Here is a 16,613-nt window from a genome sequence, read left to right on the forward strand (position 1 = left end):
CAGCTGGGTTACTCTGTCGCACAGCTGCAGCTGCCGAAATATAAATCCTATAAATTCATATGGGATTTATATTTCAGCAGACTGGATATCCGTCACCGTTGTGACGGAGTAACCTGTCCACCAAAATCTACTATGTACTATGATATGTACTGTTAGGTCGTATTGCAAAATCACCAGTCACACCGAGTTGGAGAACAACCTGCCTAACGAATATTAACTAGGCAGATAGCAATTTGCCACCTCCCTGTGAATGTCTACAAACACAAGGATGGTGGCCTGCAAGTTTAACGGAACCAGTGATGCTTTACAAAAAATAAAAGGTTTGTGACTGGGAAAACATCAGGATAGCATAGAGTGGTCCCCTGGCCTACTGAGGCTGCCAACACAATTCCCTCTGCGAATAAGTTACCATCTCCTATGACGAGGCAGTATCTGGTCAATGTTTTGCAACCGTAATCTCAGTTACAAACAATTGGCACCATATCAAATCCTAATTTGGAAACAACGCCTCCTCACACCCCTTTCCAAATTGTGATTCAGTAGGGGTTGCAAAACCCATTTTATGAGTCGTAATAACTTTTCCTATTTGTACAATGGGTTTTGTATTTTGGAAATAGCCATTTTGCGGTACCAAACCCTTTGACTTTTTGCATCCCAGGGTCAGTAACTGAAAAATTGCTTAGTAGCATCAGGCACCTTGTTGATTTTATATTTTCCTTCAACAAATTGATTTTAAAAACTTTCTTTTCATTTAATATGTTTTATTCTATTTGAACATTGTTTTTCCATACTTACTTTATACTTGTTCTTAAATAAGTTTCTTTTTTAAATCTGTTTCTTGACCATGGTAAAGAGTTTAAAACCAGTATATCTCTTGTCCACGTTTAACCAAAACTAATAAACAACATAATGGATGAGGTGCAGAAATAATACTGTAAAAATAAACCCTGCCTCAGGGTTTCTTGTGGTGTGTGAAGGGGTTGCTCTCTATGGCGTAGTTCCAGAGGGCCTTTTCTACGAGTATTCCAATGATAGGATACTGATCCATGACTTTCCTTTAATCTACATTCTTTACAACAAAGTTAATATATTTAGTAGTAAATTAGTGAAGTAAATATATTTATTTCACTAGTAATTAAATATCTTGGGGCAGAGTTTACAACACTAAAGCAACAGAAATGGGCATAGATATAATGTGTGTTAAAGTCTCATCCACTGACTTTGAGCTTGGGTAATGTTTCATTGCATCGTTTTTTGCTTATTGCGGCTCTGCACAACGGACACAACCATATACAAATTAGTCTTGATACTGCTTCATTTGGAACAGTCTAGTACCAACTGCCCCCATTGAAAATATGTTGACACTACATATATGATTGTAAAAGGAATTAGTCTGAAAACATACAGAAAGCTGCGTTATCAGTCACAACATTGCTGTAAGTTTGGTCACCATTGGTAAACCTTCAGAGAGAATAAGCATGCTGATATATCTCTCAATTACCAGTGATCTGAAGTCTCAGGGCATAACCAAACTACGGCCTTTCCAAGATAGGCCTTAAACAAAAACTTTTCCCGTGTGTATTCAACATAATTCCACGCATCTGATGCCGCTGTCTGAAGAATATTGGACTGGGGTCTCCTGTTTATCTGCTGGACTCAAAGTCTTCCCTTTCAGATAGCACTTGAACTGATACGAAACAGACACACAAGTATCACTCTATAAATACTATAAATGAATAAATCAGCATGATCTAAGTTGAATAAAAGTGGGGCAAGAATGCTTCCTTGTTTAAGGTCTCTTTGATTTGTAATTTCCCCACCAAAGACTATTTCACTCACACTCAGGTGTTGGTTTATAACTGTATCAGTAAATTACAACTTGAGACACCATCCACGGCTTTGTTATTCCTATAAAACTAAATATCTGCATGGATCACAAAGTGTGAATAGTGGAAATGTTCCTGGCTAGTCCTATGTTATATTGAATGGAAAGCGCCATGTGCAAGATCTTAATTGTACCAAATATCACACTGAAAGCCCCAACCGCTTCCTTCTAAGCCAAACAGTATAGAAAAATTACTCATAGCAAAAACGGTAAGTGGCCTCATGTCTGATTGAAGTTCTCTAGAAGCAGTATGATGGTGCCTAAAACGCAGACTCAAACATGTGTCTGAACCACTTCCTTCCAGCCCTTTTGTACACCGGGAAGTATAATAATACATGTTCTATATTCTAAATTGTGTTGTTGCAAGATTTACAGATGCTTTGATTATCGGGGCTATGCTTCCACTTCTATTAGTTAAAAATATTCACAATCTGAATTTAGTGCGCCATGTTCGAGCCTGATGTGGAATAATGTCATCTATACAAGGTTCAAACGCAGGAATAGCTTTATAATCAAAAAAGCTATCTGTCAGGCTACTGGGTTTTGTGTTTCAATGGCACTGTTTTGCCAAATGACAGGAATAGGTAGATTTTCCAATGTCCTGAGTTCCTCTGTTAATAGTTGAAAGATAGTTACAAAGGATTTCCAGCCCTAGGACTTAAAACCAGGATTTTATATGGCGGGTCAGGGGTTGATCATAATCTGATCCAAAAGAGAAGGGGCTTTAAAGCAGCTAGATCCTCATCTTGTTGAGCCCTGTATTAAAAGAATACTGGTAAGATAGAAGTGCTTTGATGTAAGTTAAATAAATAACTCAGTAAATTGTTCTCCTTAAATATCAGATATTTAGTGCTGCCTGATCCCCCAATGTCTGACCCTTAGAGTGATGCATTTTGCACCCTGGCTCACGATTGCTGGTGAGACACATCTAGGTCTAGTGACTTAATACGTTTTGACTACTGACAAGGATCTATGAAGCATTGTTGCACCACTCTTTTGTATGTGTGATTTCCAGGGGTGCATATTGTCAAATCTGATTCAAGCTAGTCAAATCTATCACTCGTGTGCAGCAGTGTGTCCCTCATTCTGAAACCACCTCTGAAAGCCTTATGGAGGTTGAAAGTCATGCATCTGGTTTTGAAGGTATTCTTCTCCAAACCCTGTAGACGGCAGAAGTCAGTGAATTTATTTAACAAATTCTGCAATCCCATCGGCGTTTGAGAAATCAGACGAGTGAAGTCCACGAATATGAGGGCTGATATTTGGGAGCCTTCTACCAATCAACACCCTGGGATCAAGCATTAATACCCCAGGAATCAAGTTTCTTGCAAAGAGGACCTTATTTAGGGGGGGCGTGGCTTGGATGCCGATGTAGTCAGCAAGGGGACTCCGGGGCTCCTCCGTAACCGCCCCTCTCAACCATACATCCTGACCCCCGTCGCTGGACCCCTGGCCCCCACCTGGCTTCGGAGGGTCTGGGGAGCTTAGGGGACGAACACTGGAGGAGCCAGGTGGCCCGGTGACCCCCGAGATCGACCGTTTCTTCCCCCCCCCGGGAGGGTTGGCGCGCTGCTGGCGCAAAATGGAGCACCCTGCGCGCGATCCGAGGTGAGGAAAGCGGGCTGACGGAGAGGATCAACGGCCCCCTGGACTGAAAGATTTGCGGGCCGCCTGATCCCAAGATGGCGGCGCCCACGTGAGTGCCCCGGGACCCGTACTTCTGACCCACTGCATTAGAGGCCTGAGGTTTCCCCCTCCCCCCTCCCGTGGAGGGGGCTCCCGGTCACTGCAGCGGGAGCACCGGCGGTCCCTGGGCCATGGGGGACGCGACGGCGGAGAGCTGCCTGGGACGGAGGGCCTATAGCGAGGCGGCATCGGAGGGCCAGGGGGACGCCTTCACGGGAGGCTGTCACGGGCCACCCCCCTGGGTTCTCTGGTGTCCCGGGCCGACATCGCCTACTCCGCTGAGTGCTCCTGGGCGGGAGAAGACCCGGGGGACCTCCTCTTGTTCCCCACTTTTGGCGGGGCCCACACTGGACTGGTGGTGAGTGGCCTGGACCTCCGGGGGCTGTCCCTTGGGGCGACATACACCTGCTATTACCCATGAATCGGATTCCCCGCTTTCTGGCCGTTTGCTGAGGCGGGTGACCCTGGAGCCCCCCCCTAAAGAGCCTGGCTGGAAAGTTCTCCATGCGCTAACTTTGCCCCTGTATTCGGAGGAGTGGAGGTGCTCTTGGCCGCGAGAGGCGAGGGGAGGCGGATCTGGTGCCGGGGGCTCCCCTGGGGAGGCGACCGAGATCTGACGGGCCCAGTGTGCTGAGTGGAGGGACTGGTGGCGCATTCCGGACACTCCCCGCAAAATGGTCCGGGGGGCCCGAAAAAAGGGATTCGGGGTGCTGAGGCTCGATGACCCGGGTCACACGACGCCGGAGGACGAGGAGACATCTGGCGCTGGGGGCACGGCCCCACCACGGGACCCCTCACTGAGTGACATTATGCAGGCCATTGTGGAGTCGCGGGAGGCCCTGGAAAAGCGAATGGACACCATTGGCACTGACCTGTCCCTTTTGAGGGACGACCACAGGAAACTGAAGGAGCGGGTTGCGTCCACGGAGGCGAATATAAAGGACATTCCAGGTGAAGTGGCGACCCTGAAGGCCTCAGTACCAGAGATGGCGCAGAGGGTTCGTGTGCTGGAGCTCAGGGCTGAGGACAGCGAGGGGCGCTCCAGACGCAATAACCTCCGCCTTGTGGGAGTCCCGGAGAAGGAAGAAGGCCGAGACGCAGTGACCTTCTTGGAACGCTGGTTGCGGACGGAGGTGGCACCGGAGGGGCTCTCCCCATTTTTTGCTCTGGAGCGCGCCCACAGAGTCCCGTCGCGCCCACCTAGGACCGGGGGTTCCCCTCGCCCGATGTTGGCGCGCCTTCTACACTACCGAGATCAGGATCACATTCTCCAAGCGGCTAGGGCCCTGCCAGATCTACGCATTGGTAACAGTAAGGTCATGATTTTCCCGGACTTCACCAGGGACGTTCAGCATCAGCGTTCGTCCTTCCTGGCGGTCAAGCGGAAGCTGAGAGCCCTATGCTATGCTGTTTCCGGCCCGCCTCAAGGTCATGGCTGGCTGGAGCACTCATTTCTTCCTCACGCCGCAGGAGGCTTGGGACTGGATAGAGACCAGGGGGACGACGGATGGAGACTGTAGGAAGGTGAATACCTGACTATGGTTGCCCCCAACTTTTTGCCTGGTGTTTTGCTGGTTTTCCGACTTAGTTGACCTGGGGCCCTGCCAATCAGGACCCCAGGCCTACTGCTCTCTCTCTAAAATGGATTCCATGTACCTTAGGTACATTTCCAATTGGTACTGGGCCACCTTATCAGACCCTGTAACTCAGGGCATAGGTGTACCCAGGGTCTACCAGGGGCTGAAGCATGTATTATGCCACCCCTGGATGGCCATCTAAATCTGACACAACTGGCTGCACGACAGCTGGGGCAAGGTGGTGACAGCTGGGGCAAGGTGGTGTAATCACCCTATGCTTTAGATATAGTATACCTATATCTAACCCTAAAAATGGACACACAGATTCCTATCAGTCACTCCTATGGCAGGCCTTGACAATCCTGAAGGCAGAGTGCTTGGAATCGTGTGAGATGGTGCTCTGGCATGAGCTGAGCCCGTTTGCAGCTTGCGGAACCAAGTCCTAATAGCTGTTCCATGATAACGCATACCATATACTCTTAAGTGCATTATAATCCTCGCGGTTAAATGCTATCTTTGGTATCGCTTTATCAAAACATGTCGAGTAAGGTGTCATAAGAATTGGAATACTAACCCCTCGCCAATTCTGGCGACGGGGTTAGCATTCCACCCTTCTAGAGGGACACGACATGCATGTAACTGTGTACCCCGGTTAAAGTTAACTAAAGCCTCAGCATCACAAAATGGATGCTGCCACCACAGACAAGAGTCTGACCCCCTGCAGCTGGGAGTCCTTCCAGCGAGGGGAGCTTGGACAAAGGGATTCCTGTCAGGGGCGGTGCTAGCACCATCCCAGACAGGGTTTTGTGTATCCTGGGTAGGCAGGGCTTTTCAGGAAGGTGACTGCAAGTGGCACCCCGGTGCTCACTACGCATATGCCGGCTAGAACCAGTTCCAGGGGCACACCAGCCCCTGGCCTGGGGAAAGTCCGGCATGGGAGAGGGGTGTAACCACCCCCCTTCCTGGTCCCACCCATGGGCAGGACCTAGTCGCGTGCCAGCCCCTATTTCTAGTATAAAGATAGGAGCGGGCCCCCTTCCAAATTAGATCATCTTTGAATCAAGAAACTACTTTCTACGAAAGGAACTCTCGACTTCTTCTCAAGATTTCTCCCTTGTGGCTAAGGAGTAGTCACCCTGCATCCGCAGGCACCATCTAAGAACTCTGCGGTTTGCTGCACGTCCTTCCTCCGGAATCCGACTGACCAGCTCGACGAGACCCGGCTTCCCTGGCACCTCTGACCTCTACCTACCTCTACAGCTAAGCTGAGAACCGTAGGTGCGACAAGACCTCGAGGGACCGGCCATCATCAGAACTGCACGACTTCTATCCAGCACGACCGCCGAGGGATCCTCTGGTGAGTGCTTTGGGGTCCGAGAAGCCCTGACCCTGAGCAGCTCCAGCACCGAAGTCCAGCCCCCCAGCATCCATGAGATCTGCGTGGGGCCCTTCTGCTTTTTGCTGCTCACCGCGTTGTCTGGCTACTAGCCTGCTCGCTTATGGCCTTCCCGACGACGCCCGACGACATCACCACTGCTGGTCTGGTTGCTCCAGACTGGCCCTTGCTCCCTTCCAAAAGAGGAACACCCCGGACCCTCCTGGTCCACTCCAGACGCCATTTTGAGTCCACCGCGTGGGCTTGAATTTGCCAAGACTTGTTGCCTCAATCCTGGGTCCAGCGACGTCGACAGCATCAACCATCGTGGGGCAGCTCGCACCTCCATCCTGGTCGCCGACAACGCCTCCTGGTCCGTGAGACTGCAGAGCCCAGCGTCGCCCACTCACCTGGTCGAGGTGACTACCATTCGGTGCCCTCCTGGTACCATCTGATCACTGGCTAGTGATTAAGAACTTGGTCCCCTCTGCTTTCAGGTGTCATCCATCTTTGATCCAGGCTTGGATCACTTCGAATAATCTTCACTGGTCGCCTGCCAGCAACTCTTTCTTCAGGCTCCTGGTTCGTCAACGAGGATTCCCGACGTCTTTTCAGACCTATGCAGCCGCAGCCCCTGGGCTAGGTAACTTCGGCATTTCGGTGCCCCAGCATAGCCTCACTATCCAAGGGTCCAGATCCACTGTCGTTTTCGACCTACCTTATCGGGTTCGCCCGAGAACACTAACTTTGCTTTTACTAGCTCCCATAGACTTTGTCCCGCATCCCGCGTGAGAGTGCACACTCTGCACCCGAGTCCCCTAGGCCTCCTACTAGTAATCTGAAGGTTCAGTAACGTAGTCCTAGCGATTCCAAAGCCTATTAGTCCAGTACTTACCTGCTAGTAATTTCGCATTCCACTTCCATAGTATATGGTTTTCGGTGCCCCTCGGGCATTTGTGTAAATTGTGCAACTTAAAGTATTTTTGTAAGAGTTTTGTTGTGTGCTTAGTACCCTGTCCTCATAAAGAGTACAGGGCTGTTGTGATCTAAATAAATACACTGTTTATTTTCATAACACTTGTGTGGTGTCCTTTCACTTGGTGTTCAAGGGGTATATGTGATGGTATAACAGCTGGCTTAACACGCCCTCTAGAGTTTAGCCCGAAGACTGCTCGTATCCATGCTACTAGGATAGCTGGTCTATCGGTTGACTTACAACCAATCACCATAAGGGTTGTTTGGACTGATACATAGTGAACACTGAATTTCAGGCCAACTTCTCACATTGGTGAGCAGCGGTTGGGATTTGAGCTTGCTGTTGTTTTACCACACGTATCCTAAGAATATCATTGTGAAAGATCACATAAGTTAAGGTACATATAACTTAGCTTAGAATACTCTGAGTTCTACTGAACCAGCTGTTGTAGTTTAACAAGGCTTAGCACACCTCGACTACAACTCTTAGCAAGGGATCAGTAGGCAAACAGATAGTGTAGGTAGGTGCATCACTTACACCACACTAGAAGCATGTCTAACCACGGAGAGTCTTCAGAGACCCCTCTTGTGCTTGTGGACCCTCCACAGGTCACCTCCAGATATGCTGCTCTTAGTTTCCAGGAGATGAGACAAGTGTGTACCTCCAGGAAACTAAAACAGGGTTCCAACCCTACCATTCCTTTTCTGATTGGTCTCTTAGAGACTTATGATGCTAGGAGGGCTGCTAACACAGATCCTTCTCATCCAGATGGGAATATGCACCCCTTACAGGGTCCCTTTGATAACCATGATCACCCCCTCCAAGAGGCAGATGATGCTGAGGACGAGGATGAGGATGAGTTGTCAGGGGAGGAGGCAGACAAAGGACAGGTAGAAGTCAGGAGACTCACCAGGTCCAACTTAAGTAGGCATGAGATTGGATTTGGGGGACCCCCAGGGCCACTCTCAGGCAGACTTAACATTGGGAGTGGACGAGTTAGGTCTCTGTCCAGAGGCTCTAACAGATCCATTCGAACCAATGGCTCTCAGACCTCTTCTCATAGAGGGATGTTATCCCCTAAGAGAAGGGAGCATGAAGCTAAGATGAGGGAAGCCAATCTGAGGATTGAAAGGGAAGAACTTGCCCTGGCCAAAGAGAGGCTTGCCTCTGCTAGAGAGCAGAAATTGTGTGGGGCAGACCCCACTGGTGGCAGCATTCTCCCAAGAGAAAAAGACAGGAGTTTAGACACTAGACACCTGAGTAAGATAGTGCCCCCCTTTAAACAAGGGATGATATCCACAAATGGATGACTGCTTTGGAGGGGGCTTGCACTGTACAGTGTGTCCCCCAGAGTCAGTGGGCAGCTGTCTTGTGGCTCCCCTTTGAAGGCAAAGGTAGAGATAAGCTCCTCACTACTAGAGTTGAGGATGCTAACAATTACCAAGTCCTGAAGAATACACTGGTTGATGGGTTTGGTTTAACCACTGAACAGTACAGGTTGATGTTCAGAGACACCCAGAAAACTCAGTCTCAGGATTGGACTGACTTTGTTGATTGTGCCACTAAGGCTTTTGAAGGCTGGCTACTGGGAAGTAAGGTTACTGATTTTAAAGGATTGTACAATCTAATTATGAGAGAGCAAATCTTAAGTAATTGTCAGAACCAGTTATTACACCAACACCTGATAGACTCTGATCTGACCTCTCCACAAGAATTGGGTAAGAGGGCAGACAAATGGGTCAGAACCAGGGTCAGGCCTAAGAACCAGGGTGGTGACCAAAAGAAGGAATCAACCAAGCCTCAGGAGAAGGGTGGGAATAAATCTTCTGATCAAACCACAGGGCCCCAAAATTCCTCTGAAAAGGGTGGGTCCCAAACTTCTCCCAAAAGAAACCTTATTGTCATACCTGCAAACAGGTAGGCCATTACAAAAGTGACAGCAGTTGTCCCAAGGCCAACAACAATAAGGAGAACATACCCCCAAGTAATACTCCCAGACCTCCTGTTACCACTAGTGGTAATCCCCCAGGTGGTGGGAGTGCCCCCAAGAATGTGGTGGGCATTACTTTGGGAAACCAGGTGGATTATGGCCTAGCCAGGTCCCCTAACAACACTCTTGTCTGTGAGACTGGCATGGGGTTTGCCAACTTCACTACTGGTTCCCACATTTTGGGAAAGTATAGACAAGAGCCCTTTATCAATGGTCAGAAAGTTGAGGCATACAGAGACACAGGAGCCAGCATCACCATGGTGATTGACCATCTGGTCCCCTCTGCTCAACTGACCCCTGGTTTCCTTTATCAGGTGACAGACGTTCATGGAGTGAAGAGAAGGCATCCCATGGCAGTAGTCGAGCTCAGCTGGGGTAATGTCACAGGGCCCATGAGAGTGGCAGTGACAGACACCCTACCTGTAGATTGCTTACTGGGGAATGACCTGGAACTCTCAGCATGGGCTGAGGTGGAACAAGAAACCCACTCCAGGATGATAGGCCTACCCAGAAAGGTTAGTGGGGCAGTAATAGCTACAGCCCCAGCCCAAGCACCAGTCCTCCCTGGAAAGGTTGGAAGGGCAGTGGTAGCCACTGCCCAGGCTCAGACAGACTTTCCAGAACAGGATAGGAGGGCTGTGACAGTCACAGCCCAAACACAGACTGAGTGCCCTCCTGAAAAGGTTGGCAAGGTTGGAATGGTCTCAGCCTCTACTCAGACAGATAGTGGGGTTGTGAAGCCTGAAACAATGGATCACTCCACCCAAACTGAGAGCATTGAGGAGGAAGACAAGTCTTCCCCCTCCCAGACACTAGGTGAGAGCCAGCCTCCTCAGGGAACTGACTCTACCCCTGGTGAAGGAACTGCCCCAGAGGTAGTCAGACCTAGCCTGGCAGAGCCCCTGATGGCAGTGGAACCTTCCCAGGTGTGACCCAGTCTGGAGCAGGTAACCTGCCCCTCTCTACCCTGCCTCAATCAGCCCAGGGCTGTAAAGGTCAGGGAGGCCAGTGGTGGACCCCAAAGGGCCCCCTGTCCAAAAGAACTTCCCAATCAGCAGATTAGGATCACTGAAGCTAGTAGTCCTAGCCAAGTGAAAATAAGACACACTCCTGAGGGATCCCCCTTAAACTTAGTTAGGGAACTCCCACAGCTGGACACTGCTGGGCACAGGCAAACCTGGGGCATAAAAACCCCAAACCTGACCTGTCCCTCCAGTAAGCCAAACAGAGGGACTCAGCCTCCAGCTTTAGGTAGCCAGAGGTTGACCCTGAGAGCTCCTAGCAACTCAGTACTGGAAAGAAAGGCACATATGGTGGATAGTGATTGGAGGAAGTTGAGCCCAACAGTAGTGGAGTCTCACTCAGTACTCCATTCCCACACCAGCCTTTTACTTTGCCAAAGCACACCACAGGTAGTGATTCCCTATGGTGGAGACCCTCAGATACCCTTAGGGTGAGGGGTTGCTTAGTGGACCCTGATACAGGGGGTAACCATGCCAGTGCATGTACCACCTCATATGGCCACTCAGGCAATATAGGCTTACCTGGTCAAGGATAGCCTTATCTCCTTTCGTTTGGGGGGGAAGGGGGTTGTGTAGGAAGGTGGATACCTGACTATGGTTGCCCTCAACTTTTTGCCTGGTGTTTTGCTGGTTTTCCGACTTAGTTGACCTGGGGCCCTGCCAATCAGGACCCCAGGCCTACTGCTCTCTCTCTAAAATGGATTCCATGTACCTTAGGTACATTTCCAATTGGTACTGGGCCACCTTATCAGACCCTGTAACTCAGGGCATAGGTGTACCCAGGGCCTACCAGGGGCTGAAGCATGTATTATGCCACCCCTGGATGGCCATCTAAATCTGACAACTGGCTGCACGACAGCTGGGGCAAGGTGGTGTAATCACCCTTTGCTTTAGATATAGTATACCTATATCTAACCCTAAAAATGGACACACAGATTCCTATCAGTCACTCCTATGGCAGGCCTTGACAATCCTGAAGGCAGAGTGCTTGGAATCGTGTAAAATGGTGCTCTGGCATGAGCTGAGCCCGTTTGCAGCTTGCGGAACCAAGTCCTAATAGCTGTTCCATGATAACGCATACCATATACTCCTAAATGCATTATAATCCTCGCGGTTAAATGCTATCTTTGGTATCGCTTTATCCAAACATGTCGAGTAAGGTGTCATACGAATTGGAATACTAACCCCTCGCCAATTCTGGTGACGGGGTTAGCATTCCACCCTTCTAGAGGGACACAACATGTATGTAACTGTGAACCCCGGTTAAAGTTAACTCAAGCCTCAACATCACAAAATCGATGCTGCCACCACAGACACGAGTCTGACCCCCTGCAGCTGGGAGTCCTTCCAGCGAGGGGAGCTTGGACAAAGGGTTTCCTGTCAGGGGCGGTGCTAGCACCATCCCAGACAGGGTTTTGTGTATCCTGGGTAGGCAGGGCTTTTCAGGAAGGTGACTGCAAGTGGCACCCCGGTGCCCACTACGCATCTGCCGGCTAGAACCAGTTCCCTGGCCTGGGGAAAGTCCGGCATGGGAGAGGGGTGTAACCACCCCCCTTCCTGGTCCCACCCATGGGCAGCACCTAGTCGCGTGCCAGCCCCTTTTTCTAGTATAAAGATAGGAGCGGGCCCCCTTCCAAATTAGATCATCTTTGAATCAAGAAACTACTTTCTACGAAAGGAACTCTCGACTTCTTCTCAAGATTTCTCCCTTGTGGCTAAGGAGTAGTCGCCCTGCATCCGCAGGCACCATCTAAGAACTCTGCGGTTTGCTGCACGTCCTTCCTCCAGAATCCGACTGACCAGCTCGACGAGACCCGGCTTCCCTGGCACCTCTGACCTCTACCTACCTCTACAGCTAAGCTGAGAACCGTAGGTGCGACGAGACCTCGAGGGACCGGCCATCATCAGAACTGCACAACTTCTATCCAGCACGACCGCCGAGGGATCCTCTGGTGAGTGCTTTGGGGTCCGAGAAGCCCCGACCCTGAGCAGCTCCAGCACCGAAGTCCAGCCCCCCAGCATCCACGAGATCTGCGTGGGGCCCTTCTGCTTTTTGCTGCTCACCGCGTTGTCTGGCTACTAGCCCGCTGGCTTGTGGCCTTCCCGACGACGCCCGACGACATCACCACTGCTGGTCTGGTTGCTCCAGACTGGCGCTGGCTCCCTTCCAAAAGAGGAGCACCCCGGACCCTCCTGGTCCACTCCAGACGCCATTTTGAGTCCACCGTGTGGGCTTGAATTTGCCAAGACTTGTTGCCCCAATCCTGGGTCCAGCGACGTCGACAGCATCAACCATCGTGGGACAGCTCGCACCTCCATCCTGGTCGCCGACAACGCCTCCTGGTCCGTGAGACTGCAGAGCCCAGCGTCGCCCACTCACCTGGTCGAGGTGACTACCATCCGGTGCCCGCCTGGTGCCATCTGATCACTGGCTAGTGATTAAGAACTTGGTCCCCTCTGCTTTCAGGTGTCATCCATCTTCGATCCAGGCTTGGATCACTTCGAACAATCTTCACTGGTCGCCTGCCAGCAACTCTTTCTTCAGGCTCCTGGTTCGTCAACGAGGATTCCCGACGTATTTTCAGACCTATGCAGCCGCAGCCCCTGGGCTAGGTAACTTCGGCATTTCGGTGCCCCAGCATAGCCTCACTATCCAAGGGTCCAGAACCACTGTCGTTTTCGACCTACCTTATCGGGTTCGCCCGAGAACACTAACGAACAAGTTACTTACCTTCGGTAACGATATATCTGTAAGAAACATTAGTTAGTGTTAGATTCCTTACCTTAGAATATCCCCAGGCGTCAGTCTGGATCCGGAAACTTTTGCGTAGCAGTACCCCTGCGCGTCGGTAGGCGTCGTCTGCAGGCGTCCCCTGCGGCTCCGCGTCCGTCGTCGGCGTCGTGCGCCGTGATGACGTCGCTGGAGTATATAGACGCCGCCTCCGCGCGCTGACGTCAGTTCTTTGTACACAGCTTTTCCGCGCCAGGAGACGCAGAGCCATGAGAGAAACAACACTGGTGCCATGTAAAACTAGGGCCCTGAAAGGGATGTCCTTAACCCTAGGTATCAGTTCGCAGAACGGGGAGGATGGGTAGGTTCGGTAAGGAATCTAACACTAACTAATGTTTCTTACAGATATATCGTTACCGAAGATAAGTAACTTGTTCATCTGAAAGAAACACGTTAGTGTTAGAATCCTTACCTTAGAATAGATACCCCAGCAATACCAACCCCGGTGGTGGGTCTGCGAACCAATACATTCCTACACCAGAAAGTCCTGGAGGACAGAACGGCCAAAGAAGCCATCCCTCCGGACTTGACTGTCCAGGCAGTAGTGCCTCGCGAAAGTGTGCAGCGAGGCCCACGTAGCCGCCTGGCAAATGTCCTGCAAAGGGACTCCCCGGCCCAAGGCAGTAGTAGCCGCCGTGGCCCGAGTGGAATGGGCCCTCAGCCCAACAGGAGGCTCCTTTCGAGCCAAAGAGTAGCACGCTTTGATGCAGAGAACGACCCATCGAGAGATGGTCCGTTTATGGACCGCCCGTCCCTTCTTCGCACCCACGTAGCCAACAAACAGTTGGTCATCCACCCGGAACTGGCGTGTGCGATCCATATAAAATGAAAGCGCACGTTTTGGGTCCAGACGATGGAGACGCTCTTCATCCTTTGAAGGATGCGGAGGCGGGAAGAAGGAAGGGAGGGTGATGGACTGCCCGATGTGAAAGGCCGAAACAACCTTGGGCAGGAAAGAAGGTCTAGTCCTCAGAACCACCTTGTCAGGATGAATGGACAAGAAAGGAGGTTTGACAGAAAGAGCCTGGAGCTCACTCACCCTCCTGGCAGAGGTGATGGCAACCAGGAAAGCCGTCTTTAAAGTCAGGAGACGGAGAGGGCAAGAATGAAGGGGCTCAAAGGGAGCACACATCAGAAAGGTCAGAACCAGGTTCAAATCCCACTGAGGCATCACAAACGGAACAGGTGGAAACATGTGAGTGATGCCCTTCAAGAATCGAGTTACAATCGGGGATTTGAACAAAGAAGGCTGATCAGGAAGCCTTAAAAAGGCTGAAAGGGCAGAAAGGTAGCCCTTGATAGTGCCCAGAGCAGAGCCCTGCTGGGCAAGAGAAAGAAGAAACAGAAGAACCTCCGAAAGAGGGGCAGAAAGAGGATCCACAGCCTTTGCTGTGCACCATGCCACAAATCTGTTCCACCGACAGGCGTATACCGACTTAGTGGAGGGACGCCTGGCTGCCAGAATAACATCACAGACTTCAGGAGGCAAGTCAAATGGCCTCAACTGCTGCCGCTCAATCTCCAAGCATGGAGGTGGAGACTGGACAGGTTCGGGTGGAGGACCGTCCCCTGCTGCTGCGACAGAAGGTCCTCCTGAAGGGGCAGGCGGATCGGGGGACCGACTGACATGCTGAGTAGCTCGGGATACCAGTACCTTCGAGCCCAGTCCGGAGCCACAAGGATAACTTGGGCCCGGTCGCGCCTGATCTTCTTCAGCACTCTGGGCAGAAGTGGTATAGGCGGAAAGGCGTATAACAGACCGCAACTCCACTCGCGCCGAAAGGCGTCGCCGTGCGAGTGCCGTCTTGGAAACTCCAACGCGCAGAACTGATGACATTGCGCGTTCTCTTCTGTGGCGAATAGATCTAACCAAGGCTCTCCCCATTGCAGAAAGATGCCTCGCGCCACGTCCGAGTTCAGACGCCATTCGTGATCCATCGAGCACCGACGGCTGAGTTCGTCCGCCCTGGCGTTCAGAGAACCTGCCAGGTGTTGAACCGTCAGAGTCACGCCCTGACGTTCCAGCCATTGCCAGAGGCGCAGAGCTTCCGAGATCAAGACGTGGTCGGACAAGTTGCCCTGATGCTGGGCCCACTGAAACTTCAGGTACCACTGCAGAGCCCGCATCCGCCACCGGGCGTGATGCACCAGAAGGATGCAGGAAGCCATCAGTCCCAGCAGCCGCAGCGTCAACCTGACCGAAACCCGGGATAGCGGCTGAAAGATGGGAATCAAAGCCTGTATATCCCGGACCCGCCCTTCCGGAGGATAAACCCGAAACTGCGCCGAGTCCAGAACAGCTCCGATGAAAAGGAGCTTTTGAGAGGGACACAGGTGTGATTTCGGCACATTGATGGAGAACCCCAGGTCGTGCAAGAGGTCTGCCGTCATCTGAAGGTGGTGGACGACTGTCTGGGGCGAGCCCGCCTTCAACAACCAGTCGTCTAGGTAGGGGAAGACTGAAACCCCCAACCTGCGCAGATGGGCTGCGACCACCGCCATCACCTTTGTGAACACCCGTGGGGCGCTGGTAAGGCCGAAGGGAAGCACGATAAACTGAAAGTGCTCCAGGCCTACCGTGAACCGCAGGTAACGCCGGTGGGCCGGCAGGACGGGATGTGAAAATAGGCATCCTGCAAGTCCAACGCTACCATCCAGTCTTGTGGGTCTAGAGCAGCCAAGACCTGAGCTAACGTCAACATCTTGAACTTCTCCTTCCGGAGGAAGCCGTTGACGTTCCTTAGATCCAAGAAAGGACGTAGGCCCCCCTTGTCCTTCTTGGGTACCAGAAAGTAGTGGGAATAGCAACCACGCCCTACTTCTGGCCCAGGAACGCGCTCGATGGCCCCCTTGGCCAAGAGGGCCGTAACTTCCTCCTGCAGAAGTGTCAAGTGGTCCCCCGACACACGGTGGTTCTGCGGTGGCATGGCTGGAGGAGTGGTCTCGAAGGGGAGGGAGTAGCCCCTTCGGACGATTTGCAGCACCCACCTGTCCGAAGTGATCGTGCGCCAGTGAGCGTGGTGATGGCGAACCCTGCCACCCACTGGCGTCACATGGGGCCGAAAGCACGGACTAGGAGGATTTTGAGGCAGATGCTGCGGGGGGAGGTGTGGTCTGACCCCGCCGTTGTCCCCGACCGCCACCACGGCGGTTTCCACGGCCGCCACCGCGTTGAAAGGATTGTTGCGGCGCGTGGCTGGCAGCACGTGTGGGGGCGCCCCTTCCTTGGCCACGAAAGGGACGAAACGAACCCGGTTGCTGACGCTGGGTCGAGAGACCCAAGGACTTGGCCGTGACCCTGGAGTCCTTGA

The 16,613-nt window shown here is 51.7% G+C and overlaps 1 protein-coding gene across 4 annotated transcripts in view; it reads right to left on the minus strand.

Annotated features, from left to right (window-relative positions):
• The window catches only part of FAM234A (family with sequence similarity 234 member A), a 460,740-nt gene that overhangs the window by 24,345 nt on the left and 419,782 nt on the right, over positions 1 to 16,613 (minus strand). The window contains exon 12 of one of the 4 annotated variants that reach the window (XR_015300694.1): positions 1,145 to 3,223. The exons of the other annotated variants lie outside the window; for them this stretch is intronic. The gene's annotated coding sequence lies outside the window, so the exon portion shown is untranslated. Of the gene's footprint in view, positions 1 to 1,144; positions 3,224 to 16,613 lie in introns of those variants that run through there. 4 annotated transcript variants of the gene reach the window in all.

This window comes from Lissotriton vulgaris, chromosome 10 (assembly GCF_964263255.1).
Source record: "Lissotriton vulgaris chromosome 10, aLisVul1.2, whole genome shotgun sequence".
Classification (NCBI taxonomy): Eukaryota; Metazoa; Chordata; class Amphibia; order Caudata; family Salamandridae; genus Lissotriton; species Lissotriton vulgaris.